The following is a 27,894-nucleotide window of genomic DNA, read 5'->3' on the forward strand; positions in this document are numbered from 1 at the left end:
ATGTTTAATGTAGGTGGGCTGTAAAGGTTTCGAGTTTTGTAATATGTCATGTTGAAAAAAAACTAAATCTAAAATTAATTTGAGGCCATTTTTATTTTATTTCAGTTATTTTTATAGTAATGACAGTGTAATGATTTAGTTTTTATATAGTTCACTTGAGATTAACACTCGACTTTTTATTTTATTTGACTTTATTTATTTATTTAGTTCAGTTTAGTTTCAGTTTTGTTTTGTGTTTGCAAAAACATAGACGTAATAAATAAATACTCAGTAGGTGATAAACTGGTGAAAATTAGCCCATGTGTCTGTATTAAGCTCATGAGGTCATTGTGTAAGCTTAAGAACTGACAGTGTGTTGTCAATGAAGAACAATGTATGAATAGACTTGCACATTTGTGCTGACATGAAAAGTTCGGCTGATATAGGGGGGGGGGTAGCCCCTCTCTGTGCGGTTTATGGATCTGGGTTGATACCAGAAAGTTTTGCAAGATTGCAAACCATCAACATGTGTCACTTGGGAGGCAAGCACGGTCCACACGTAAAGTTTATCCTTTAACTTGCCATTAGAAAGTCTTTATGCTAGTCTTGAGAGTTGGCTATCGTGGTTGGGTGCTTGCCTAAAACCAGCCAGAGTCAAGCAGATGGTCCTAAGTAAAGCATATCAGCTCAACACAGAGACTGCTGTTTCCTCTCGTCGGCTGACTGGCATGCAGCGCGGGCACCCGTTTTCTCTTCTCCCTCTGTACCGAGCGAAAGAGCTGAAGATGGAGGGAGGGCGAGAGTAGGAATGCAGCCCAGAAGATTTTAAATGGCCCGGGGGGGATATTGATTACGCCCGTCCTGGCCGCTGATGTGACGCCCGGCCCCGGCCTGTTGCATTGCCCCCCACCCCAACTCATCAGCATGTTACAACATACACACCACACCCAAATATGCATATTTACACTCAACCAGAAACTTCCTGAGGAAACCACCTCAGAACACTTTCTTTTCCATCTTGTTGAAATCCGAGTCATTTAAAAAAAAAAAAAAAAACTTACCTAGAGTGTTTTCAGCAGGTCAGTTCAGGTTTTATTGTGTCTTACCAGGGTGTGGTTGATCCAGTGACTGTGTGCTTGATATAATAATTATCTTCCTCTTTAGTTACTGAAAGGAAGTGATAGGCTGTTGATGGATGGGTCTCAATGGGATGTGGGAGGAGAGGGAGCTGGGTGAGGCCATGGTGCAACCTTTGGTGTGGTGCAGTTCAGCCCTGAGTTAGCCGAGGAGGCAGCTGGACCAGCAGTGAATTCCACCTCACATACTTCTCTGTGTGTGTATCCACCTCCTGTGCCTGTCTGCAGAGAGGAGGCGGAACCCTGCACCCCAGCCGCGCCTAAGTTTGCAAGTTCAAAACCCTCCATGTGTCCTTGAGACAAGACTCACTAAAGTTACTCTTTAACTTGCCATTAGAAAGTCTTTGCTGTCTGAGAGTTGGCTTGGGGTGGGCTGCCTAAACGCAGTCAGATGGTACTATAAAGCCATCTCAACAGAGCTGCCTGTTTCATCCTGTCGACTGCCCTGGCAGCCGCCCGTTTTCTCTTTCCCTCTGGCGCGAAAGACGCTGAAGATGGAGGAGGCAGAGTAGGAAGCAAGCCAGAGATTTATGGGCCCGGGGGGAGATGATTACGCCCCGTCAATGGCACTGATGTGCGCGCTGGCATTTGCCCCAACCAATCATCAGATGTTACACCTACACCCACACAAAATATGGCATTTAACACTTCAAAGCAGAAACTTCTGGAAACCACCTCAGACACTTCTTTCTTTTGAACACGCATCATTAAAAAAAAAAAAAAAAACTCCTAAGAAGGGTTTCAGCAGGATCATTGCAGGTTTTTGTATTTACCATGTGTGTGTGAGCAGTGATGGGTGCTTTATTCCTCGTGTGACTGAAGGAAGTGACCTAGGAATGTTGATGATGGGTGCTGGGGGTGGCCAGGAAGGAAGGGGGCTAGATTCCCATGTGATGCAGCGGTGTGTGTTTGCAATTCCAGCCCACAGTGCCGAGAGGGACGTGGAGCAGCATTAAAATTCCCCTTACATACTTCTCTGTGTTGCTAATCCACCTCCTGTGTTTCAACAGGGGTGAGTGAAAGAACAGAATAAAAGTACAAAAACCCCACGGTGGAGCCTGGCTTAGTGGTAGCTCTGTGCGCTGACACAAGCAAGGTTGAATCGGAGTGCTAGTGGCATTCCGGATCCTTTTCTAGTTTTTTATTTTAGTTTTAGGTTACAATTTATGTAATTATTTTTATTTATACTTTTAAAACTCTTTTAAATTTATGCATTTAAAAATATAAATCTATAATTTTTATTGACACTTCTCATTATTTTAAACTTTATTTTTAAAAAAGTTTATACTTAAAAAAAATATATGTTTAAAATAATGGATTAATACTTTATTTACACTTATTTATACGTGTAAATAAAAATATTAAGAATTTAATATTTTAATGTGTTTCAACATTTTATACCTTGTAAAAAATTATATTGAAATATATATATATATATATGTGTGTTCTTTTTTTATTATATCCACCAGTTCCCAAATTACTTTTACTTTTACTAAAATTACTTTTTTTTTTCATCTAAATCAGTAAATATGCCTGCAAGTCTTGCTAATCAGACTCATATCACTAACAATTATGTTTTTCTTCATTTTGGAAGGTCACGGGCCTCGGCAAAACGGCGTCTTTAGAAACGTACCTGCGTCTGTGCGCAGTCATGTACTGGCCCTGTCTGCAGAGGAGGCAGAACCCTGCACGCCCAGCACGCCACTAAGCGCCAGTCTAAGCAGCAGCAGCTACATACAAAAACAAGACCCGTCAGATTTGGACCACCACAACCGCACCACATCCAAAACCGCACAATGTGAGCAGAGTTTAGATTTTGTGTTTATTTTTTATCTAAGATGAGCAATACAATGACAGTTAAACTGATTTGTCTTGGCTGATGGCTGGCCACAAGTATATCAGATTTACTTACTTCCTTCTGCGGATGGGACCGAAACACTCAGATCTGAATAATTAAATGTGACTGTGGGTTAGGCATTGACGACATTGCAGGATGAGTTAAGGTGAACTTTGACAATAGACTTTTCTTTCACACTGTTATTATACAAGAGCTTTTTTATGTCAGTGTATGGAAAGCACATTCATGACCCCGAAATGTTCACACATCATTCATTTCAGACCCCAAGGGGGGGGGGGGGGGAAGCTTCAATACGCTCACAGCTGGCAATTGTTTAGACAATGGAATAGCTGCTAAACATCTTGTTTTTTACCAGCCGTGATTGAGTGCTGCTGCGGCTTTGTCGCCTTGCTGCTCGAGTCTGTTCTCCTCTCTATCGTATTTTTACTCACTCTACTGATATAACTGTACTCTACTGCAGTGGGGTTTGTGAATAGGGGCCAAAGCATATACAGAAATACAACTGTCCCCGTAATAAGTGAAGAATGGCTTTTCTAGCTTCGATTGGCAAAGCAAATTGGTGGGAAAATTTTATCTGAAATACAAATATTTCCTTTCAATTGTTTGTTTCTAAAACATATGCAGATTTTTTCTCTAATTGTGACTTTTGCTAGAAATGCATAAATAGTAAAAATTATCTTACAATTTTTTACCAGTCTTAGAAAAAACTATAATCAAATGGTAATCTTGTCAAATTTGTTGAATGACAGAAAGAACTAAAAATAAATAAGTAAGATATTAAAAGCAGGTGAATATGAGCGAGTATAATACATTTTACACACAATAATAAGATAATAGTCAAATGTTTTACAGACCTCTCCTATAACCCTCTCTGTTGTCTGAAAGTCTTGGTTTAGAAAGAAGCCTTTCTGGATTGCACTTCTAATCCTAAATCGGGGCGGCTTTATCTCTATCTATATCTACTCACCCTCTACCTATCGATGTGCAACGCTGGGTTTGGAATGTCGGTTTAGGCCCTTTGTGTTGGTGGTTCTGCCATATATGTGGGTACATTATATTGTGTTTATCTTTATTCTTTCTGCAGTAAGCATTGAACTCTTCAAGAATAAAAAAAGACTTTACTGCTGGAGTGTTCCCTGCCATGGCTTCATGGCTGGTACGCTCAACCCTGGCCTTCAGGCTGTAGCTTAAAGCGATTTGGCCGTGGTAGTACGTCCAGATTACAGGGACCTAACGTATGAGCCATAATGTAACAACAGATGGTGACACATGTAAACTAATGGCTGCTCATCTTTCCATAAAATTGGTTTCACACACATGTAACGAGTAACCCATAGTATGAATGACAGGTCCCTCTGGTCCACCACATCTGTATTATTTGTGATAACATTTATCATAGTGTATGTCTGTGATTGTTCCGGAGGTTTGGTAGGAATTTTACAGACCTGACCAATCTCGTGTCTAAGCAGGCTCTGCGATTAAAGAAAGTAAAGCACAGCCTACTGTCTATTTTTTTTCTGACTGATAGATCCCTGGGCTCTTGCCTAAAGCTTCAGACAATTAGACTTAAACTGAAGGGAGCTCTTGTCCTGATGAGAGAGAGAAGAAAGGAAAGAATAGAGAATGAAGAGGGGTTGTCCTTCTTTTTAGAAATGTTCCATATGCCATTCAGTTCTGTTTTTTTTGGCATGGTGGTACGTCCCATAGTGCAAGCTGATTTACGGTGAGGACAGGCAGACGAGCAGCAGGAATATAAACTTTTAACCGCGTTCCCTTAAGGTTCAGCTCCTAAGTTCAGAGAGCTTAAAGGTAATAGGATGGGCATCGTCTTCCTGCTGCTGTTCTGATCAGCATGGCAATCATTCTGCTTTCTCCTTCTTGGCAAAAGGACACAAAGGTTAAATAGGACAAGCTTTTTTGGGGAAAGGACATCCATGGGCATCTGCTGCCGTTGCTTGAGATCTTTTAAGACAGTGTGGTTATGTGTGTGTTTTTGTAAAAGACGTGTGAGATTGAGAACCAGGGATGTGAAGGAGAAAAACGCCACCCTGGTAAAATGAAATTACTGGGTGAATGAATGGAATGAGTCCTGCCATGGAACATAAAGACGGATGGATGGGTGGAAGAAGCAGATGGATGATGAATGAATCTATGATTGAATAAGTGGATGTATAAGAAGCAGATTATGGATGGATTGGATAAATATAGATGGATGATGAATAATCAGATGCTGTAGTGAATGCATTGAAGGCAGCGGCAGTGGATAAAATGTTATGTATGATTGAATAAGCAAAATGAATAGGTAAAAAGAGATGGTTTATTGTGGATGGATGGCTGGCATATGAATATAGGAATGGCATGAAAATGGATGGTCTGTGGAATCAATGATCAGGTGTATGGATGATGAGTGAATGAAGTAGCAGATGGATGGCGTGGATGATGAAAGCAGGTAAGATAAATGAATGAGAGGATGCATGGACCATGAGAGGATTCATGTTATGGAGTGGATGGAAGAAGTGACGGATAGATGGATGATTGATTGAATGAATGGAATGAAATGGATGGATGATCAATTATCAGGTGGATGGCTGATAGAGTGAATGAATGAGTGGATGGTGGATAGATAGATGTTATGAAAAAGCAGGTAGTAGATGAATGAATGAGTGGCTATGCATGGATCGCATGAAGGATTCATGTATGATGGGATGGGATGGATGAAGAAAGGGATGAATGAATGGATGCGAGGATGATGGATGGTGAACGAATTGAGTGAAATGAATGAGCAGACAAACATATAATGGTATGGATGAGTGACTGGATGAATGAGGAAATGGATGGATGTACAGACACGGATGAAGGGACAATCCAAGTGGAAGTTCTAAATGTTGGATTGGATGAAGAAGGTCTTCAATCAGATTATTGAGGTTGCATTGAAAAGTAAAAAAAAAAAAATCCACTTGAGAGAACAAAAAAAGTAGAATGAGAGAGCAGAAGAGAAAAGATGGATGGAGACTGCCTTGCTTGATTTAAATTGATACTCGACCCTCCAATTTGCAGCAGGATTTAGCCACTTCCCTTCCTAGACTATTCGTATTGGAAAAGCAGTCAGTAGGGGTCGAGGCTGAAATCAATAGCAAAAGAACGTTTCCTTTCTCGCTCTGTCTCCGCACCCCACAGGATCACTCTTCCTGGCTTCCGTTTCGATTGGATTGAGAGATCACTGCAGTAGAAGCACAAGCTCATAACAATAAGTTAAAAAGAACCTTTGTGTGCATTCATTGATTAGAGTATCTGTGTCTTCGCTTGTGTTTCAGTAGTATGTGGACAACCCAGTCTGGTCTGGAGCTGCAGACAGGGTGTCAGAGAGAGTGAGAGGACATTCTGGGCTGCTGTCTGAAAGCCAATCATGTGTCGGAGATGATGGAGTGGTGGATGGGTTCATGCTGTCCTTCTAAGATCCCGGCATGAGTAGAGCAGAGAGGATTCGGGAGGGTATTCAAATAAATTATAGTAAAAGCCCCCTTCTGCATGGCAGATGCACAGAGTGCCTGCACAGTTCATTGATGCGACTCCCATTAAAAATGCCTCATACCCTCAATAAAAAAGGGACTTAACTGGCTCCAGCATCAGCTGTGAGTGCTCAGATCGGCCCGCCAGACAATCAATTTCCCCATGGAATGCATGGAAGCGCATGGATGCTTAGCAGGCGAGAGAAAGAGAGAGAGGAGGAGGCGAGAAGCACCCCAGGGATAGAGGTCTGTGATAACTGAAAAAACAACTGAGCAGAAAGAGAACCTCTGAAAAAAAGAGAGAGGAAAGGCAGGCGAGTTTGGCAAGATTGGAGGTAGCGAGAGACCGGAGAGAGAGAGAGGACGGAGAGAGAGAACGTGCTTTTGCAAAGAAGCCATTTGACCGCCGTGTCCCTTGAATAAATATCGTTAGTAGATTAGCTTCAGTGAGGGAGGCCTTTTGAGTTTTTCCCCTTCTAGCCAAGAAATGAAAAACGAAAGCCAGGCATTAGTTTAAATTATAAATCACAGCCCGCTCGCTTTCAGCATGCCTAAAATTCTCGGAGTAGTGTGCGGCACTCTCGCGCAATCAGGGCTTGTCATTCCTAATTAAATCTCCCTTGTGTGGGTGGACATTTGTAATCTGTCCGTCCAGCCCCCACGCCAGTGTCTGTCTGCCAGTAGCTTAGATGGTGACATGAAGTCTGAGCGGAGGGCTGACTCCCCCTTCATATCACTGAGCACCCTGGGGACAGGATCACCGGGGCAGGACACACACAGCACTCCGACACTTGACCTCTGCAATGGATTCTGGGTGCTGCCTTTCTTGCTTTCGTAGCTTGTTCTTTCCTTCACACTTTCTTTTGCTCTTTCACTCAGTTTTTCACTTTCTATTGAATAAGAATGATTCCCTTCTCTTAAATTATTTTTCTTCCTTTCTTTTCCTTTTTACTTTTATGCACTTTCACTTTCTTTTGTATATGTCCCTGCCTTGTAAAGGGGACATAACACACCAAACGGTTTTTCTGACCAATCTCAATATTGATCTTGAGATACCTATAGAGAAGTATTGCATCTTTCATATCTCTGAAGAGGTCTTTTAGTTTTATAACAGTTATAAAGAGAGATACAGTTTTATGCTTCTCTCCCAAAAACAGCTTCCTGGAGGAGTGCCGTAGGCGGGAGCTAAAGAGTCACGAGCACCAAGCTTTTGTGTAGCGATCGTCCTTGCACAACTGTTGACATGAACATAAATAAAGCAGGAACAACAACTTTATTGACTTAAATTTTTAAATTTTGTTACATCCAACATTTGTCACGAAGGCTGGGGCAACAAACAAACACACATCGCACAACCCGTTGCTGCTCCAGAGAAACAAACGGCACACTGTTCCCTAACACTGGTTTTTTTGGGACGCTGAACAAGTATCTTGTTCCCGCCCAACTAAAAAAAACAAACACTTCTTTGGTGACATTGTTGAGTTGTGGTCTAAAAAACAAATGGACAAATCCTTCTAGAGCAATCCTGTGGCAGCGCGCTGACCGACTTCTGTAACCTGAAATGAAGCACGCTGCTGATGTGCTGCTCTTGCTCTCGCCCGTTTGGACGTGTGTGCATGCGTGCTAGCTCTCCCAGGAGAAGTCCCCATACAAGGAATTCCTGCCCCTTTATGATGTCATACAGGGCCATACTCTGAAAAAATGTTCTGCAACTTATATGAACCCTGCAGGAGTGTATTTGGCACAGAAGTACTCTGTCATACGTCCAACTCGTTTTTTGAAACTTTGCCCATGTTTAGCAAGTCAGAATGTGTGAAATAGCATTAGACCTCCCCTTTAATTAGTTCACTCTCTTTCTTTCTTTCTTTCGTTTGGTTTTTTCACTTTCTTTTAATCTTTTTTCACTTTTTCGTTTTTTAAGTCTTCTTCAAATTCTATCCTTCATTCTTTTTGCTCTCTTGTTTGTTTTCATTCTCTTTTCTCATTCACTCATTTTTTACGCATTCATTTACTGTCTTTTTTTGTTCACTTTTGCTTTTCTTTCACTCAGCCTTTTTATTTTTTGGTTTTGCTTCTCCACTCTTTCTCTCTTTCGCTTTCCTTTGTTTACTTTTTTCTTACACTCTTTCTCTTTCACTATTTGTTTACTCATTTGCTTCTCTTTTGCTCAATTTTTTTCATTTTTATATCTCTTGCTTTTTCTTTACTCTTTCTACTCTTGCTCTTTTTCCACTCTTTTGCTTTGTTTATTTTTTTTTTTTCCGTTGGGGGGGGCTTTTTGCTTTGCCTTTTTTTCTTGTACGTTTCATTCCCCTTCCTTTACAATATTATATTTCTCCACATAACAATATGTGTAGATTGCATGCTTATGCTACACATGATTGGTTACGCGCACTCACCTCTGTAAGGTGTTTGTGAGTGAGTGGTTCAGGTCCAATCACGACACTCTTCTCCCTCTACCCTGAGCCACAGCAGGCATTGGCATCCAATCAGATGCACATATGGCACTGTGACATCATTTGCAGAGTCACAATATCCAATCCGGTAGAGAGAGATTATCACCCCTGAAGGTACTGACAAGACATCAGAATTTTACTGAGCCATCACAACACACATCATACTGACAAGACATCAGAATTGGACTGAGCCTTCAGTTCTCACATTAATTGCTAAGGGTTGTGGAAGGTTCATGAGATGTTGATGCCTGCAGAAATGGTTCAGCAGTGCAATGCTCCTCCTGTCCAACAGGGGTCACCACACAGGAAACAAATCACATTTGCTGCAAGATATTTAAACATGCTTACAATGGCAACTAAAAGTCACTTTTTTAGCCTTAGTTTCAACTCTGCCCTTTTATCATTGATTGACAGCTTCCCTCAGGCCCTATGTCTGCAGGGATTTGGATTTTTCCTCCGCTTTTATGATTCTGAGGTGTGTTAGATTATTTTGGTTGGTGCCCTTTAGGGCCTTTACATTACCTATGATGCTCAATTAGCATTCATATTAATATAAATAAGTGATTTGGCAGTGATAGACAGATTTTTTTTTTTTGTGTTATTTGTATCCCATCTGCAGCAGTCTTTGCCTCTCAGGGTTACAGTTGGCTGATCGCCCTGCCAGCAACCTGCAGACACACCCAGAGGCTCATTTCCGGGCACTGCTGGGAACCCACCAGCCTTTCCACTCGTTTTGTGCCCATCCTGGGGCTTTGGGTGCCATTGGCCTAGAGGGCAGAGCAGGGTGGGGAAAGGGGCCTGGGATGCTAGCGGCTGTTGCTGTGGCTTTGGCAGACGTAAGCGAGATGCCCTTTAAGCTGGCGCGTGGGCCTCCCAGGTGTATGTACTGGGTTAGAAGGATGTAGGGAAGGAGGGGCAGGAGAGGAGGAGGAGGAAGAGGTGGAGGGGGATCCAGGCTCCTAGAGCACCTTCTGTTAAATGACAACACAACAAGATACAAAACTCATTACATGAGCATACAAAAAAATTCACAAAATTCAGTAAATCTGCCTCACTGACTGTCTCTCTCTACACACACACACCTCACTGAACACACACATGCACACACTGTGTAAATCTGCCTCACTGACCTACTGACTGTCTCTCTCTCTCTCTCTCTCTCTCTCTCTCTCTCTCTATCTGTTTTTCTCTCATTTCATTTATATATCTGTCCTCTATCTTTTCTATAAATATTTCTAACTCTGTCTTTTTTCTCTATATATTTCTCATTGTCTAACTCCCTACATTTTGTCAATTTCTCTGTCTGTCTCTTTATCCACTGATCTGTCTTGCTTATTGAAAAGCAGCCATGTAATGTGTTATGAAAGAGGAAATTAGTGAATAAAGACAGACAGATCATATTCACATGGTTCGTGTGCGTGAAAGAGAAAAGACAGACAGTGCATTACGTGCTAAACTAACATTGTTGCTCCTTTGGTCCTTTTACCATCAATTAGAATAGCCTGCCTGACACACTCACTCTCCTCTGGGTAAAGAGAGCATGTGCGCTAACATTCTCTCTTGCAAATTAGTATCAGAAGCATTGGTATGAAAGACTCTTGTGTGCTTGATTGGGTTTCTTGTTTCCTGTCCTTAAACGTCTCTGTGGTCTAATATGCTCAGATTACTTGTCAAAAAAAGCAAACAACAGACATGTTTATATAATGAATAAAGAAGTGTTAGAGATGAAAATAGACCTTGTTTGTATCTTGTTTGTGCAAATGCATTCCCTTCAGTTACATGCCCTTCTAGTAAAATGTTTACTAGCATGCTGACTTGTGGCTTAATGGTCAGTGGCTTAATGTGGTTTTACCAGCACTGGTGTGTGTATGATGTTTAATATTCATTTCGAAGCAGTGGAGACCTTGTTTCCTAAATGAGAGAGCAGAAGGGTTGAGACTTGTTCCGGCTAGCTGCAGGCAGCCTCTTTTTTCTATTTTACCTGCAGACTCACACTGTGAGATCTCTCTCTATCTGGTCAGTACACACACACACACGTTATACTCGTACACCTTTAGTTCTGTCTCTTTTGTTATCTAGTCCTCTGAGATCTTGTTCAATCGTCCTAACTCCTCAGTCGAAATTCCCTCTGATTTGTCAATCGCACATTGTGCGATATGTTGAGTGATCTCATAGTGTGTGGGTTGTGTGTGGTGTGTGTGTGTGTGAAATGTTTCCTGAAATCTTTCCTGATACAATCTTGCCATCGAAAAGAGGTCATCTTATCAATAGACAAGCGAAATGAACCTTTGTTTTTTTTCATTTCCTCACCACACACATTGAGTTTTATCTCTTCATTATCTTTAGCTCTATCAAGCAGCCTGTGATGGTCTCCAAGATTCTTTACGTGACAGAAGAAAGTGTTTTTGGTTCCTCTTGTTCTTTCAGTTCTTTTTACATTGCTCAACCCAAAGCAACAACGAGCACAAAGAACCATGTAAAGGAATATATTCTAGGTAAAGACAAATGCGTTACTACACCAATCCTGTAGTCTTCTCCCATTAGCACTTCTCTCGGGTATGCTTTACACGTGTGCATATTTTTTCTGTGGTTTGGTGTTGTTTCACACAAAAATATAGGAAACACTGTTTAACATAATTTTCTGTTTGAAATACTACAGATGCTTTCGCATAGTATGTAGTTACCATGGATATTCCTTTTTAAAAAAACATTAATCTCATTCAGCATATTAGCCAGCAATATTACAACCTGCTGAGAGCTACGCTTCTCCAAGGAGAGAGGTTTCTAGATAGAGCAGTGGTCTTTTCCTCACTGTCGACTTTGTGACCCCGAAATTCTAATGGCACATGAAGTGATTTATTCAAGTCAAGGACGACGTCCTTTTGAGTATAAAATTGTGAAATGGGCCGCCTTCATGCTTTGTTTCCTTCGTGGGTGGCTATTGCGACCTCCATAGTCGTCGAGAAACATCTACAAAACCAAAGCATTTGAAGAGCTCTGTGAGGAGGAACCACCTCAGTGGGCATTGATTGGGTGTTTGTGCGGGTGAGTGAGTACAGGACCGATAACATTCCCGCACACAAGAAAACAAGTTGAGAGGACATTAATGGGATAAATCGAACTTCATAAGATTGTGATGTCAACAAGGAAAATTTGTCTTGATGGCAGGTGTCAACAGAAAATAAATTTAATAAAATAGACAAGGAGCATGGGTTGTTACCGCAAAATACCATGCAACATAAACAAAAATGGACATCAAGAATAGCAGTCAGCAATCACTATTCTTTGTTTTCAGGCGGCCTTGGTTTTTCCGGATGTATTTTTCTCCTTTATTTAACGAGTCGTAGTCCCAGCCATATATATATATTTAGATCTGAATGAGGTCTATCAAATATATTACGGTTTTTTATAATTGTATTAAAGCAAATAGTATGTGAAAATCAGAAATGATGCGTAGTTTCAAAACTAGGCAAAATGGCGCAATGCATCGCTATTTTAAAAAACCTTTGCGCCCCCACCAGGCTATTGATGAAGCAACCAAATGAAGGAATATAATTGAATCAGAAACTATATGAAATACACAAAATACCATTTTAATGTCCATTTCTCACTCTTATAAACATCGGGAGACACTTCCCATATATTAAGAGTTATGCTAGCAACATGTTAGATGTATACAAATGCATAAACTGATGAACAGAATAAGAGACTGACTGAATTGCAGTGCTTATTATGGCGAACTATATTGCTGCAGTTCCAGTTTGCCATGAATAACAACGACTTATCTGATTGGTTGTTTGTTTTGTGGTAAATTCCGCTTTGACTTCGTGTAGATCATGCAGATTCATTTTTTTTGAACTCTAAATGTTACCTATGGGAAGGATATCAAATAAATCAAAACCTTGTGAGTCTTCATCATTGTGAGTTTATTTTGCAGTGAGAAAATGATAATGTATAAAATGTTGTTTTCGGATTGTTCAAGTTTTTCGTTGTTTCTGAAGTTGTTTGAATTTATAATTTCTTTGGGTTTTGCACCAAACACACTTATAGAGACTTAAAACAATGCAAAGTGCAGGACATAACAAGCACTATTCCGCGATGCATTTCGCTCTGTTTTCTGTTATTATGCTGTTGTTTTTCATTCCGCCATGCAGCGCTACCGTGTGCGTGGAACGTGCAATAGTGGTGAGAGGAACAAACAAGTCTCGCGACCCAGTTCTCGAATCCTCCACGCGCACAATGCCCACTGATGAATGTCTGGCTGACGGTGTATAGCATTATCCACTAACAGGCACGGATGCAGGACATGCGCTCTGCTGACCTGCATGTCGCCGTTGTGTGCAAGATGTCTAGCAATGGCCTCTACGGAGGCGTAGCGGAAGCAGCATCGAAGTTGGATTAGGGCTGTGGGGTTCTCACCCCCCGCTGGGAGAGGAGCGTTTTTTATCTTCCCGCTCGCTGCTGACAAAGCTCAGAGAATTTCTTATTCATCTTTTGCTTTATCAATACTCGTCGTACCTCCATGTCTCTCTCGCCACGGTATGTTAGGGCAAGAAAGCTGGTTCTGTGCTGAATAACCAAAAACCGCACAATAAAGCTCACAAGCAACACAAAAAAACACAAATAATAAAAAATCTAGTCCATTTAATAAAAAGATCCATATGCATTTATACAGTTTTAAACCACTAAATCGTAACTTTCTATTATATATATATTTTACTTAATAGTATTATTTAATGTTATTACTTTAATGCAGACAGATATTGTACTATATATAAGCAGGAAGAGGGAATCAGTAAGTTGTCTGTTTTCCCACGCCTGTGTGTGTGTGTGTGTGTAATAGGCAGCCTGGTCCTGCTGGCCTGATGACAGGCAGAGCATACAAATGCAAAGTGACACTTGTGTGTGTAGGAATGGTATTTTGTAGTGACCAGCTTTTGACCCGCAGATAATAAAGTGTTCCCCTGAGCGTATGATTCCAGCTCGCAAGCACCAACCCAATGAAACTCCCTTACTCCAAGGGGGAGACGACGAGCTGGAAGAATATGGGGAGAGAGATATGGGAGAGAGAGAGAGAAAAGAGTGGAGAGAGATTGGAGAAGGAGAGGTATGAGTCGAAAGAGGTGACTAGGATAGAGAGCATGTGTAGAGAAGGGAGGCTAAAGTAAGAGAAGAGAGTAGCAGTACTATGTACAGATGAGATGGGAGAGGGAGGGAATTATGAGAGGATAGAGCATCTCCAGAAGTGTGAAGTTCAGAGAAGAGAGGATTAGAGAGAATATGCTTGAAGCTAAATGGAGGAAAGGGAAGAGCTCTAAGTGCTCCAATAGAAGAAAAAAGGCTCGGCCCTGTCTTCGAAAGGAGAGCTAAGAAGATAGTAGGAAGGAAGAGAAGGAAGAAGGGGAGAATGTAAATTCTAGAGAAAGTATGAGAGTTGTCAGGTATTTGAGAAGACTCCCCCTAAGATGAAAGGTTACTCTGAAGAGGAACCTTTGAGCTAGGTACTCGAAGAGTAGAAGAGAAGTAATGAGCTAAGGACCGGAGAGAGAGGCCAGTTCCACCTGAAGAGGAGCATGGAGGAGATAGGGAAAAGCTCAGTGCCAAGTGTGATCTTACTAATATTATGCAATTTAGGACAACTTTCCATTCTCAGCCTGCTCACCACTTTCCTTTGTTTGCTTGTTAATTGTTTTATAATCCCCCTTATGTCAGTGACCCATATTTTTCATGTCATATTTCTGTCCTTCTGCTGGTGATATTGAGATGCGCTGTAACTTCAGGTCCTAATTGGAACAAGCCTATTGGTAAGTATCACGTGCTCATTAAATAAAAAAAATAAACAATAAAACACTATTGGCATCTTTTCCATGAAGAACCTTTAACATCTTGAAAACTTCAAAAAATGAAAGAAAAGGAGGAAATTGAGGAAATGTTTTCTTAGGGGAAGGAAGGAGAGAGGGAAAAAAAAAAAGGAGCGAAGATGTTCGAGAGAAATGGAAAAAGTTTTTTTTGGGGGGAGGAAAGGGGAAGGGAAAGGAACAGGGTAAGGGGGAGTTAGGAAAGGAAAGTTGAGATTGGGGGGGGGGGGAAAGGGAGAAGTTAGTACTTTTTTTTCATTTTTCTTGCATACAAGGGGGGCTTGAAGGGGGCGGCAGTTTTTTTTTTTTTTTGGGGGAAGGGATGAGGTGGGGGAGAGGGGGGGGAAAAAGGGGGATAGGGAAGGGGGGGAGTGGGGGGAGGAAGAAGGAGGGGGAGGAAGGGGGGAGGAGGGGGGGGGGGGGGTGCAGGAGGAGGGGAAGGGGAGGGAAGGAGTAAGGGGGAGGGGGGGACAAGGGGGGTGTGGATGAGACGGAGGGAGGGGGAGGAGGAGGAGAGGGTAAGGGAGGAGGAGGGGAAGGTTGAAGGGGGGGAGGGAAGGGGGGGGGAAGAGGGGGGGATGGGGGAGAAGATGTGTGAGAAAGGGAGGGGAGGGGCAAGAAAGAGGGGAGGGGGGCCGCGTGGAGAGGCCGTGGGAAGGAAGTGGTTTGAATAAGAGGGAAAAAGAGGGGAGAGGGAAAGAAGAAGCGGGAAAAAGGAAGGAGAGGGGAGGTTAGGAAAGGTAGGAAGTCGGGGGGAGGAGAGGGGCAAAGGATGGGGAGAGCAGAATGAAGAGTGGGAGCATTGGGTGAAGGGGAGGAAGGGGGAGGAGGGGGGGAAAGGGGGTAGGATGAGAGGGGCTGAGGGGAAAGGGTGGGGAAGGGAGGTAGAAAATAAGAAAGAAGTCTATGCGACGGGGGAGAGGGGGTAGAGGGCGAAAAAGGGAGGAGAGAGAAGGGAAGGGGAGTCGGGAAGGGGCTGAGAAAGACGGAAGGAGAGGAGGAGGAGGGAGGAAAAAGGTGAGAGGGGGCGGGTAGGGTAAAAAGAGAGGGAGAGAGAGAGGATGGAACAGGGGAAGGGAGGGGAGAGGGGGGGCGAGGGAAACGGGGGGAAGAGAGGGGGGGAAAAGGGAGGGAGGGGAATGCGGAGTAAAGGGAAAGGAGAAAAGGGGAACGGGCGGGAAGGTATGGGGAGAGGAGAGGCGGGGGGGAAGGGGAGGGAAGAGGGGTGAAGAAAGAGAGGGGGAAAATTGGGAGAAGGGGGGAAAGGGGGAGGGGGAGGAGAGGGGGGAGGAAGGGAAGAAGGGAAGAAAGGAGAGAGGGAGAGGTGGGAAAGGGGTTGGGAAAGGGTGGGGGGGAGGGGGGGGGGCGGGGGGGGGGAGGAAGAAGGGTAGAGAGAGGGAAGGGAGGGGGGGGGGGGGGGGGAAGGAGAGGGTGGAGAGGAGCAGGGAGGGAAAGGGTAAAGGGGGGAAGGTGAGGGGAGGTAGGGAAGGGAGTGAAGGATGGATGCAGGGAGAGGAAGGGAGAAGGGAAGGGGAGTGGGTCAGGGGGGAGGTGAGAGGGAGGGGAGAGAGGCGGATGGAGGGAGAAGAGAGAAAGGAATCGGGAGAAGGGAGGGGAGGTGGGAGAGGTGTGGGAGGAGTGGGGTGGAGGGGAAGTGAAGGAGGGGGGAAAGGTGGGGTGGAAGAGGAGGGGACAGGGGGAGGGGGGAGGGAAGGAGATGCAAGGAGGGATAGAGGGAGGGGGGGACGGAGAGGGGAGAGAGAAAAAGGAGGGGCAATGGTGAGGGGGGGAGAGGTAGGGAGGGCGAAGTATGGTGACAAAAAAAAGGCTGGGGGGAGAACGGAGGAAAAGGAGGAAGGTAGGGAAGAAGAGGGTGGAAGGGGGAAAGAGGGGGTGAAGAGAGGAAATCAGGATGCGGTGCGGAGGGAGGGGAATATTTTTAGGGGGTGGAAGGGAAGGAAGGGAAAGGAGGGGGTTGGGGGGGGGGAGAAAATGCGAAGGGGGGAAAAAAAAAGGGTGAAGACGGGTGAGTAAGGAGAGAGGAGAAGGGAGGGTTAGAGGGTATAATGGGAAAGAGAGGTAGGATGAAGAAGGGTAAGAAGAGGGGAGGGGACATAGAAGGTGAAGGAAGGAATGAAAGAGCAGGAAAAAAAGAAGATGAAGAAGATAGAAGGAAAGGAGAGGAGAGAGATGAGGGATGCGTAAAAAGGAGGAAAGAAAGTGGGGTCCTGTCCTAGAAAGGGGAGAGTGGGGGGGGGAATGGGAGTAAGAGGGAAGTGGGATAGGAGAAGGGATAGGTAGGTTGGAGGAGGGGTAAAGTGGGAAGGAGGGAGGGGAGGGAAGAGAGGATGGAAGGAGAGTCCCTCTAGAGGGAGGGGGAGGAAGTATCGGGAGAGAAAGTAGGGGGAAAGAGAAAGGGAGATGAGAGATTGTGGTAAGGTGACTGGACTGGGAGAAAAAGGAGGGGGTCAGTGAGGGTGGAAAGGAAGTTGAAAGGAGTGGGAAAAAAGATGGTTAAGGATGAGGGAGGGGGAGGGAGAGTAAGAGAAAGGGGAGGGGGGGGGAGGGGTGAAAAGGAAACGGGAAAAAATGGAGGGGGGTGAAGAGGAGGGGGGGGCGGGGAAGGGGGTGGAGGGGAGATAGAAAAAGGAGGAGAGGGAAGGGGGGGGGGGAGAAAAAGGAAGGAGGGGGAGGAAAGAGAGGGAGGAAAGGAAGGGAGGCGAGAGAGGGTATATCAGTGGCGTGGAGAAAAAAAAGGTGGGAGAAGTGGAAAGAGAGGGGGCGAGAGAGGGAAAAAAGGAAAATAAGGAGGATAGGAGGTGGAAAAGGAGAGGGGAAAGGGGGAGAAACGGAGGAAAGAAAAGGTGGAGAGGTGAACGGGAATGGAAAGATGGAGAAGAGAAGGAGATGAGAGGGGGAAAGGGGGAAAGAGGTGGAAGGATAGGAGGAAGTAAGTAGGGCGGAAGAAAAAGGAGGAGGGGAGAGAAGGGGAGAGGGGGAGGAGAGGGGAGGGGAGGGTGAGGGAAGGGAAAGGTGAAAAGGGAGGAGGAAAGGGAAGAGGTGGGGATGGAAAAAGGAGGGAAAGAGAAAAAAAAGAAAGGTAGGAGGGAGGGGCCAGAGGGGAAAAGGGAAAAAAAAAAGTGGGAAAAAGGGAGGAAGAAAAGGGAAGGGAAAAGGAGGAGAGGAAAGGAAGGTGGGGAAAAAAGGGAAGAAAGTAAGGAGGGGAAGGAAAGGGGAGGGAGAGGAAGGGGGAAGAAGAGGGGAGGGAGAGAGAAGGGTTAGGGGTAAAAGGGGGGAGGAGGAGAGGAGGAAAAGGAGGGGGAAAAAGGAGTAGGGATAAGTTGGGAGAGGGGTAAGACGAGGAGAGGAAGGAGATTGAGGGGGAGGGGGGGGGGAAGAAGAAAGGAGGGGAGGGGGGGAGAGTGGGGGGAGGAAGAGAAAAGGGAGAGAATGGGGAGGGGAGTAGTTTGGGAAGGGGAAAAAAGAGGGGGATGAGGGGGAGGGGGGAGGGGGGGGGTGGAAGAGAGGGGGGGGGGGAGAGGGGGGGAGAGGAAGGGAGACGGGAGGGAGGGGAGAAGGAGAAAGAGGGGGAAAGGAAGATGAAGGAGGGGGGGGGGGAGGAGAAGGAAATGGAAGAGAAGGAGAAAAAGGGAGGAGAGGAGTGAGGTAAGGGAGGAGGGGTAGAGGAGGATTAGGGGTGAGGAGAAAAGGAAAATGAGAAAGAGGGGAGGGGAAAGGGAAGTTGGGGAAGGAAAGGGGGGAGAAAGAGAAGAAGGGGGAGAGGGGGGAGGCGAATGGAAATGTGGAAGGGTGGGGGGAGAGGGGGGGGGGAGTGAGATAGAAAAAAAAGAGAAAGGGGAATGAGATATAGGTGGGGAGGAAGGAGGTGGTGGAAGGGAGGGAAAAGGGAAGGAAGGAGAGTGGGGGAGTAATAGGGTTGGAGAGGATTGGTGGAGAGGTGGGAGGGATCGGGATGTAAGGGAAAAAAGGGAGGAAAGGAAGGAGAAAAGGGGGAGAGGAAGGAGGAGGGGGAAAAAGGGGAAAGAAAGGTGAAGGGGGGAAGGAAAGGGATAGGTGGAGTTGAGAAATGGAAGAAAGGGAAGGAAAAGGGGGGATGGGTAGGGGGTGGGGGGGGGGGGGGGGGGGGAAAGAGGAGGGAGAGGGTAGGGGAAAAAGGGAGGGGGGTGAGGAGAGTGGAGGGGGGATGGAGGCTTGATAAGGAGTTACATTTAGGAAGGGGGGTGTGGAGTGGAGGGGGGATGGGAGAAGAAGAGGGGGAAAAAAAGAAGATGGGGGGGAGGGGAAGGAAAGAGGGGGGATGGAAAAAAGGGGAGGGAGGGGAGGAGGGGGAGGAGGAGGACAGGAAGAGGGAGGGGAAGAGAAAGGGGAGAAGGTGAGAGGGGAAGGGGGTTAGAGGAGGGAGATGTTGGAGTGAGGAGGAGGGGGGTGGTGGAGGGGGAGGAATGGGAAATGGGGGGTAGGGAGGATAAGAGGTGGGGGAGCGGGGAGATGGGGGAGTGGGGGGGGAGGGGGGGGTAGGGGAGGGAGGGGGGGAGGGGGGGGGGGAAAGGTGGAGAGGGGGGGAAAGGGGGGGAAGGGTGGGGAATGGAGAAAGAGGGGTAGGATAGAGAGGGGGAGAAAAGAGAAGGGGAGGTGAAGGAAGGGGGGAGTGAAAAGTGGAAAGGGAGAGGAGGGGGGGGGAGAAGAAAAAGAGGGCGGAATGGGAAGGGGGAGGTAGGGGGAAAAAGAAAGGGAAGAAGAAAGAGGATAGGAGGTGGAGTAAGGGGAGGTGTGGGGGGGGGAAGGGAGGGGGGGGAAGGGGGGGGTATAGGAGAAGAGGAGGGGAAGAAAGGGGGGGGAAAGGGGAGGGGTATGAAGGGGGATGTGGGGTGGGAGTGGGAGTAAAGGAAGAGAGGGAAAAAGGGGAGGTGGGGGGAAGTTAGTGGTGAAAAGGGAAAAGTTGGGGGGGGGGGAGGGAGTGGAGAGGGGACGGAGGGGGGGGGAGGGGGGATGAGGAGAGGAGAGGGGAAGAGAGGAGGGGGAGGTAGGGGTTAAGGAAGGTGGAAAATATAGGGGCAAAGGTAAAGAGGAAAATGGGGGGAGAATGAAGGTGGAAGGGAGGAAGGGAGGGAGAAGGGAGAGTGACATCGCTTTTCTCAGAATCCAGTTCCTGTTTATCTGTGCCTTGCTGCCACAACCCATATTTGTTGAGCCAAGGCTGATGTGGTTTGTGTGTTCATTGTTCTGTTGAAACCAATGGCTGTTAAACCCCTTCTCTCCCGCTTCTGCAAGGTGTGATTGGCGCTGCTGGGCATTTCAAAGGAGTTTTATTCTTTCACCTCTCAGCAAATCTGCAGGTGTTTCACGCATATTTATGGGGCTGCAGTATACAAACGTCATCCTGTGAAAATACCAATAGCGAGCGCCTCTTCATGGAGGTGTGTTTGGGATGCAGTGCTGAAAATATCTAGTTATTTTGTGTCACAACTTCTCTCTTTCATCTATACATCACTTCCTGCAGACGCATCCCCGATGATGCTTGCTGAAATATCTGGGTCCTCGTTCTCCTTCTTTTTTCTCTGTTCCCTTACCTTGATGCATTGCTTTAGCCAGTATCCAATACATAGCCTGCCTACACAAACAATTCACATTTTTTTAGGACCTCCAATTACAATTTCTCTTCCCACTTTCGCATTCAGTTATATTTTACTCTGATGCCTCCCCTCTAAAGCCTACACGGCCACATTTTGCGTTCTGCCGACTTAGAGTAGTGTTAATTGAGCATTTAGGATTACGCCTCCTCCACACTGCCTGCTAAAACTCTGCCAAGGGCAGTCCAAGGCAGCGTGAAGGACGACAAGCAGCTCTCAGCCCATGGCTGACGACCGTGGACTTTCCCTTTAGCTCCGCTTGTTCTGGACCCACCTACCCACATGTCAAGCGTTCAGCCTGCAGGGTCCCTCCGTTTGCCGTATGAGACTGTGGCGGATGGCAGGGGAGATTCGCTGGAGAACAACATACAACGGGTCCCCCCTGTTCAGACCACTCTCTTTCTGCGGGTGTGCGGGGCCTCTCTCTGGTTGGTGTGCGTCGGCGGTAATGAGAGATGGCATTTAGAGAACTGCCGCTCTGACGCACGGGGCATCGCAAGTGCCAGCCCGCCCGAGTGATTAAGGACAGAGTCATTCCTTCCGGCTAATATCCATCCCCCTGCCATCCTGCTTCACTTCCCCGAAGTGCTTCCCCTCCTCTCCGCCCTCCCCCGACCGGCGTTACTTTTGTGTGCCTGGCGCAAGACGGATGATGCTTTGGCTATCCTTATTGCCAGAATTACTGAAAAGAGGCACAATGCATGACTGAATACGCTTCGCTGAGGACCAGCACTGATATTAGATTGCTGGTAAATGTGTGGCATCAAAACCAGCTTACACGATGGATCATTTCTGCTGAAGCAAAGAGGGATCAATCGCAAATAAATGGACAGGGACAGAGGTGTTAGTGTAATTGTTGTTGGTTTGGCTCCACTATCACGTCTCCACTGTGTTTTGTGGGATGTAGTGCACACACACACACACTCAGTACTCTACCTGTTCTGTAGCACGAAGGCGAGAGGAATGGATTGCTGCCCTTTCCTCAAGGGAAATAATAAATCCGTACAAGGCTGTCCCGCATGTCGAGGATGGAAGCAAGGAGTGGAAGCATTTTGCCCATGAGAGGCATTGCAGACTGTCCGCCCATGCAGACACCTGTGCGAACTCCTGCCCCGTATTAGCAATACACGCACACACACATACTATTGCAAACAGGAGCAACCACAAGCCGCTTACCTCCACTGAGCCGGTGTTGTGATAGTGTATGTGGTCTTTTCACGTCTGCCACTATTGACTTTTACTGAGTATTTTTTGTTTGCATTTGTGCGTGTTCATCGCTGCAACCCGTCCTCTTGTGTGATCTGTTATTGAGTTTATCGTGTGAATGCGTGTTTAGGTGTGAGTGTCGTGTTTTATCACAGACGGCCCATCTGCACTGTGCTCGCTAGCGTGATCAGAGACATTGATCACAATATCACGCAGGTCGTGAGCTGATGAAAGATCTCACACTCGCTCATCACTTCGGGGGATTGTCCTATGTGACAGATAATGTTAGTGTATACTGGCAGCGGGGAGTGTAGGAAACCAGTCAAACAATCATATGTTTGACAGGTGTCAGCGCGTGTACCCATCTGGTCCTTCTCTTAGATGGTCAATGTCCATCATGATAAACAAACCATAAGTTAATTAATCTGAGCATTGATAAGCGGCCAGTGGTGTTGAGAATTATTTAGATAAATGTCTAATAAAATAGAAACACAGATCAATTTTTGACATGGCCGTAAACATTCTTTTGTGTAATTATTATATGTAAAATTTATATCTAAATTTCAAGTAATTTAGAATTTTTGTGTTTGCATAATAGAAATGCATTAATATATATCCTAATAGATTAGTATATATATATATAACATTTTTAAACATATATAAACCACTTTTTTAATAATACATTTTAACAAAAATCTAGTCTAAAATTATATAATGAATTTTTTAAATTTTATAGTTTTTTTTTTCCATGCATAGTATTTTACAACTCTACACCTGAATATAAAATGTCAAAAGACTAAAAATAAACGTTGATTTTTTTTTTTTTTAATTATTATTTTTCACATTTTGTGTTTTGTGCCCCCCTGCAGTTCTCTCATCCTCCACTGAGGATAGTTCTTAAAGAACAGACAATTGCCAACAGATGTTTTACTTTAGTAGGACATGTGTTTGTATGTCTTTTGATTTGAAATCACCCACGCCTCCTTACTCAGTGAGAGCCACACTACGCACTGTTAAATCAATTAAAATACAGTTTAAAACAATATAATTTACAGTTGCAAGCCTGTGAGTAATTCTCTTACACTCTCCTCTGATTTTCCCCTGGCGGCCGATTTTAACGTGAAAACAATAAAACTGTCTGCAGGAAACACACAGGGGATGGGTGGGGGGAGGGTGGTAGGATTTGGAAAGAATAGGGGGAAATATATGTAAATAGTAATGGGACAGATAAATGCGAAAACCTTTGAAACTACTGGGGTTTTTTTTTCCAATACAAACATATATGGCTACCATTAAACAAAAAATGTAGGAACGTGGTCTTCTAGTTGATCACCACTCATCCACTACACAAACTCCCCCACCCAACCCACCCTCTTTTGCTGGCTGTCAGGAAAACATTCAGCGCCGTGGTGCGCCTGTTACTGACGGGGTTGAAAGTGTCTGCCCTGCTCTGGCCCTGCATGTCGGGCTGGAAGATGCTCGAGGGCAGCCCCCGATGGTGTTCGCTGACCCTTTAGAGAGCCCTCCCATGGTAGACTGTACCGCGCGCGAACGAAGCAGCATCACAACAAACAACAATAACTCTAAAAACTCCAAAAACATACACTACATGCGCACCAAGAAGAGCCGCTAACATACGTGCTTTAAACACTCTGCAGACCTCTGTAGCCTCAGGAATGCTTTAAAAAGACTTATTAGACATAAAAGAGCTAGTCTGAGATAGAGAAAGCTTGGGGTTTGTTTATATTTCTGCACGAATGTGGCGTAAAACATGACATGACTTTTATTCTCAAATAATTAGCTAGAAAATAAATGATGGATTAAAAATGATACATGCAATGTTTTTTAATTAATCCATAAAAAAGTGGTCATAAATAAAACAAGTGCCAATCAGTGACAGACAAAATATATTATTGTATATTATTATATTGTATATTAAAATATACAAAAGCAACAAAATATATTTTATGTATTAAAAGGTCATACTTACAGTATATTGTGAACATATTTATGAGTCATGTCTGATCTAAAAAACTAAGCGAGAAGTGGAGTCATGTCACATGACAATTGATCCCAAACAGAGGTGTATATCATCATCAACAACAACAACAGCAGCACAATCGGATTGCAATTTTGTATTTTTTGGCCTTCTCTAGAGTCCTGGTTCCAATTCTGTTGGAAATGCTGTGGTCACAGGCCCAGGCCACTCAAGCAAGACATCCTATAAATATACATGAAATGAAACTGTTTTGGGTAGAGGTGGGTCAGATATGTCCTGTCTTCCTGGAAAAGTTTGGTGCGAAAGCAGCTAAAGAAAGTGTTTATTTAAAAATGCTATTTCACATTACTTTTAAGATCCTTTTTTCCATAAGCAATTGATCAAACTGTTCAATGAAGATAAACACTATAACATATGTTTATCTTTACTATTATTATTAGTTATTCTTTACAAGAACCTCAGCTACAGATTTGACAGTGTATGTTGTGATTTTCTCTCAGAAAGCATTAATTGCTAAACCTTTGTTTTTCTCGACTCTGCATAGATATGCAACCTCACAACTTTTATTTTTCTTCTTTTTTTTACCACATGCTATTAGATTTTAAAATTAATAAAACACATGGATGATGTAGATTTAGCTGCTTGGTGAATTGACCTGTGTCAACTTAATGGAAGCTAGAGAGGAAAAGATGTGTGACAATCAGAAATGTGACAACTTCCTCACAGCTGGATCCCAGAGTTCTGGAAAACCACTCTGACATTTGCTGACACTGTCACTTATGGCAGTTTAATTTTAGTCAGAATGATAAAAACAACCAGAAAATATGCACACTTTTCTTAAAATATAATTTTTGAGAGGGTTGGTAGTCATTTGTGGCAGTTGATTTATCACTTGTAAATTAAGTGCTTTGCCCGCTCCCCCTCTGCCTTTTTGTAGCACTGAACTAAGTAGCCATGAAATTGCCTGAATAATGTCGTTTAAATCCAATCTCACACGGCCCTTCACCTCTGCTCATCTTCTGTGCTTCCTCTTGCAGCTCTTTCTACTTGTTTCCCCAACCCGTTTTTCTCAGAATCCCAAAAGCCCCAGGTTTCTCTGAAAACGCCTGATTCAAAACCCTGATCAAGCCAAAACAGAGTCCAACTACAAGGACACTTTGTCTTGCTCTCTGACTATTAGACATTAAGGCTTATTGGGGTTTTTATCATTTCCTGCCCTGCCCAACATGTGGGTCTTTGCATTTTAATGGGAGTGAGTCAGTTTTGCAGCTCCGCTTTTAATGGATGTCTCAGTCGTGTTTTATGACAAAGCTTTTGAAGTACATTTTGTCTCACAGTTTCTCTGTATAGGCTGAAAAAACCCGGTTACAAATTCCCAGTGGGTGGAGTTTTCAGGGGTTCATGGGAGGGGTAATGTAGGTCTGTCTCTTCATTTGGAGATGGCTGATTGAATAATTGAGAAATTGGCCTGGCCAAGGCTAAAGGACCTACTGGTGCTACTTATAAATCTCAAATGTGTCAATAGCAATTAAACAAGTCTTTTATCCTCCTTACTTCCCTGCTCGCTCTCTTTCCGTCTCCAAGGTTAACCCAATTTTGAACAATAGAGAGGCCAAAATTAATTCTCACAAAAGCACTGGTTTAATAATGCCTTAGGGTGCCTGATTTTCAAGTTAAAAAAGAGCTATATTTATCGAGAGGGATTAAACCTCCACTGAAGTATGTGTGAGAGAGAAGAGAGAGAGAGAGAGAGAGAGAGACTGGCAGTGCGGATGAATAAAATACAGCTTCTATAGACAGGCTGAATTTAAAACTTTCAGCATTCACATTGTTTGTGAAATTGTGCAATCTACAGTTTGTAGGCTAAATTTTTGTTCTTGTGCAGATATTTTCTTATCATTTTAGATTGCAATATTGAAAGTACATGCATAAGGTCTTGGCAGGTTGGAAATTAGACAATGCATGTATTAAAAAGTTGAGGAAGGGTCTTATTTTTCTTTGTTGTGGAAAAGGGCAGAGCTGTTTTTGTAATGTAATGCCAACAAGAAGAGCAGGTCATCTAGAATGACTGCCAAAAGTTAGTTACACACACCTGAAGGCAACAACTATGTGACTCCTTCAAACAGGGAAAGAGGGTCTTTGGAAGCTAGAAGATTGGCACACTTGTTATACTAAAATGATTGGGATGTGCCCAAAAGATGAAATATAGAGTTCTAAAGAGTTATGTCCAAGAAGTCTAGGTTGCATTCTGACAATGAAATGTCAACAATGTTGCCATATTTGTGGGCCATATTTCAAGTCTATTAACACTTTGACTCATAGTTTTCTCTATACATATTTTTTGTCTTGCAGGTGAGCTGACTGTCCCCATGCCTTCCCCGCGCTTATCCCAGCACAGCCGAGTTGGATGCCTATGCGCCAGAAGATGGCCAACAGCAGCTATGTCCATCAAGATCTTAACCACCAACATCAGGGTCCCCCAACACAAGCAATCTTAACCGGACTGTGAAACGGACTAATGACACCAGGGGCGATTGTACAGCGCCACAGCCCCTACCCCACCTCCACACAGGGGGCTACCAGGGGTATGTTAGCGATAGGTCAAAGTTCATCATCGTCGTCATCATTTCCTCATCATCTTTTACCACAAAGGGATGTCCTTCAAAACTCTTGAGGGAAGGAGGACTAAGTGTCTCGGCGCAGATAGCAGTGGCTCCTTATCCACCTCCCAGCTAGCAGCACTTTAGGTCATTGCAAGGACAGGTGTGTACCACACGGGCCTCCAAAAACCGCGGAGGCCACCACTCTATCGGTCCCCCCTACGTACACTGTGGCGGCTCCGGATCCCTGTGCAGGGGGACCGAGGACCTGAACCTCCCTCCTCAGTCAAATCTTCCCTCCATCCAGAGCATCATTTACCAGATCAACCAGCACACTGCCAAGCCCAGGCTCTGCAGCAAGGTGTGTCAGAACGGGGCATCGACGGACCTCTGAACCGCAGGCCCATCCAAAACACGGGCCACACTGCAAAACTCCTCAGGGGGGGACTTACGTCACTACTGTGGCTCCGCAGGGAAAACATGGCCTATTTCAGGGACGGGGCTACCAGGCAGAACGGGGAGGCAATGAAGGCTGGGAGTGTATCCCGAAGGTATGGCCTATTGCCGCTGGCAGAAACACAACAGCAACAAACAGCAGCAGGCAGTTTTGAGGATGTACAGCGGGGGGCGAGCCGGAGAGGCGGAGGTGCCATCAGCAAGTCACATGAAACCTGTGGCTGCCCCAGGAGGGTCAATCATGCTCGGAGGGGCGCAGGTATCCTCAATCAAGAGGTTATCCTATGACGGCCAGTACGAGTGGTGGGGGTGGACTAGACAAGGTCAGCTCCTACGCCTTTGGACACTGTGTGGGGCATGCATGGGAAAATTTTCTGTTGGTCAGTACTTTTGCGCCTCCATGCGAACAGTGTTATGGTGACATCCGGACAGTGACTGCTACAACACCACACAACGAGCTGCCAGGAAGCTACGACCACAACTGGACCAGTGAACGGGACACAGGGAGCGGGGATTCCACCACAATAACCCAACACCCCTCTCATCATCACACACCACTCATCATCATCACCCACCCCCCCATAGGACTAGCACGGGCGGTACTGTGCTGCAGTTTGCCCAGTAAGAGTCTCATGTAAAGACATCAGTGTTGAGCAGCAGTCTGCAGTCACTGGAATACACTGATCAATGACATCCATCCTCCCTGCATCACCGAGCAGGATGTTGGGGAAGGGATACTGAGACGCTGTCTGTGCCGAGGACTATTGGACCACCAGCCATGCACACATCCGGCCTCCCTGTTTACAGATAAGAAGAGACGAGGGCCTGACCAACTATAAAAAGCGACTGGAAAATCTTTAATCGCAAACTGCAGTTGTTGCCATTGCCTAGATGTTGCATGTGGAGTTTGTGATCCTGCTCAAAGCAGCACTGCCTTGGGAAGATCTGGATCAAAACATGGTTGGGTGGAATGCTGGAAAAGCCTAATCGGTGCCTCTCGGCTCAGAGCTGGGAGAAGGAATTGCTGGCTAGGGAATTGGAATTGTTCCTAAATGTGGATTCTGTTTTCTTTTTTCTCTTTTTTGCCAAGAGGGAATTTTTTCATTGTTGTTGTTTTCCCGTTGTTTACTCTTTTTTCCCTATTAATTATTTATCAGACTAATTTTATTTTTATTTATTTTTTTTT

The 27,894-nt window shown here is 44.9% G+C and overlaps 1 pseudogene; it reads left to right on the top strand.

Moving 5' to 3' along the window:
• Positions 1–1,174: 1,174 nt before the first annotated feature.
• On the top strand, positions 1,175–27,519 carry LOC122145155 (annotated as a pseudogene).
• The last annotated feature ends 375 nt before the right edge of the window (positions 27,520–27,894 follow it).

Source organism: Cyprinus carpio, chromosome A5 (assembly GCF_018340385.1).
Source record: "Cyprinus carpio isolate SPL01 chromosome A5, ASM1834038v1, whole genome shotgun sequence".
Classification (NCBI taxonomy): domain Eukaryota; kingdom Metazoa; phylum Chordata; class Actinopteri; order Cypriniformes; family Cyprinidae; genus Cyprinus; species Cyprinus carpio.